At 21.7% G+C, this 1,579-nt stretch overlaps 1 protein-coding gene and 1 long non-coding RNA gene across 3 annotated transcripts in view; one reads left to right on the top strand and one right to left on the bottom strand.

The window, feature by feature from the left end:
- LOC102675145 (calcitonin gene-related peptide type 1 receptor-like) overlaps positions 1-1,579 on the bottom strand; it is a 103,295-nt gene that overhangs the window by 6,011 nt on the left and 95,705 nt on the right. The gene's annotated exons all lie outside the window — the stretch shown is intronic.
- LOC102674545 overlaps positions 1-1,579 on the top strand; it is a 15,960-nt gene that overhangs the window by 5,938 nt on the left and 8,443 nt on the right. The window contains exon 9 of one of the 2 annotated variants that reach the window (XR_004151507.1): positions 23-307. The exons of the other annotated variant lie outside the window; for it this stretch is intronic. This is a non-coding gene — a long non-coding RNA (uncharacterized LOC102674545). Of the gene's footprint in view, positions 1-22; positions 308-1,579 lie in introns of those variants that run through there. 2 annotated transcript variants of the gene reach the window in all.

Genomic DNA, 1,579 nt, shown 5'->3' with positions numbered 1-1,579 from the left:
TTCGTTTTATTCCTTTTGACAGTCATTTCGTTCTTTTCTTTTTTTTTTTTTTTTTTATTCAACATTAAAGAAGTTTTCGATATGAAACGAGAAATTCATCGAGGTAGAAAATTCCCAGTTATTCGTATCTCGGTTTGTCTTATCTTTTGCATAGTTTCTGCATAGTGAAACGATATCTTTCTCATTACATCTTTTGAATTCTTTGCTATCACGATCGTGCCTTCGGCAAAAGATATGATCCATGCAAAGATTATCGTATTATAATATTACAGGAATTAATGATTAGAATGATTTTATAATATTAAAATTACCAGTGTCAAAAAAATCTACTCTTTTTTTTTATTTTTATCTTTAACTTTATATATATTTTTGTACTCTGAAATTTCGAAAAGAGATTTAAAGATAATTTAATCTATTGAATTAAAAATATAATTGCATATTTGATTTCATGTTGACGCTCTTTTATTTAGAAAGATGACAATTCTTAACTAAATATTTCGAATATTTGAATTTTGTCGAATTCTTTATTTCACATTTGTCTTTAAATATTCTAATGTCCTAACTTTTTAATCTTGCTTTTTAAAAAACTGCTGTTGCTATTCCTTATTTTTCTATTTTCTTATTTTATTTTCTTGTTTTCTTTAAAGAAAGTAAATTTTAAAAATTGAATAGAATAAAAGTGAAATTTTATATAAAATAAAATTCATTCATAAACATGTATATATATAATTTATCATATATATCATAACTTACAGACAATTGTTTATAAATATGTAAAACACTAGAATGTAAATTTGTCCTGTAATAAAACTCAGATAAAAATGAGATCAATATTTAGGAAACTTTTGTTAAAACTTTTGTTGATATTGCAAATAGAACTATATTTCTTCTTTTATTCGTATTTACAACGTTTGATATATTGCCATTTTTTATCATAAATTTCATAGTTTGTGTCGAATATTAAAATTTTTCCTGAAAATAATACTTCGAGGGAAAAAATGAAGATGAAGAGAGAAAAGAGAATAAATTTTTTAAATCCCTATCTATTAATTCTAAATTATTGATCTCGAACGATGAAGATTTTAGATTTATTCGACTAAATTAGAAATCATTTTTTGAGAACGTTTTATTTTTAAAGGATGAATAATAAAAAGATAAATGATTATATTGAATGCAAGAAGTTTTTGTAAGAATGAAAAGTATAAATATTAATAAAATTAACTTTCTGTGACTATTTTAAGAAAAAGTGGATCGTTCGATAAAATAAATAAAATATTCTACTGAACTTTATTGATAAATTATCTTCGAATATTGAATATATTGAATGTTCGATAAATTTTAAAAGTATTAAAAATAATATATAATTATCGATAAGGTGAAAAGATTGTATACAATATAATTCATAAAATATTTAATTATATCTTTATGTCTTATTTAAAAGAAAATTATTGATGTTTCTCGACAATTATGTTTTCGGCATTGATCTCAATTGTCATTTATGGACAAATAATATTTAAAAAAAAAATAATCCCTCGATTAATTAAATAAATAACTCATCAAGTATTTCATATTCAGATTT

The sequence above is a fragment of the Apis dorsata genome, unplaced genomic scaffold, assembly GCF_000469605.1.
Source record: "Apis dorsata unplaced genomic scaffold, Apis dorsata 1.3 scaffold_797, whole genome shotgun sequence".
Lineage (NCBI taxonomy): Eukaryota > Metazoa > Arthropoda > Insecta > Hymenoptera > Apidae > Apis > Apis dorsata.
The sequence above is the reverse complement of the archived record's forward strand: the minus strand, read 5'-3'. Positions and strand labels throughout refer to the sequence as shown.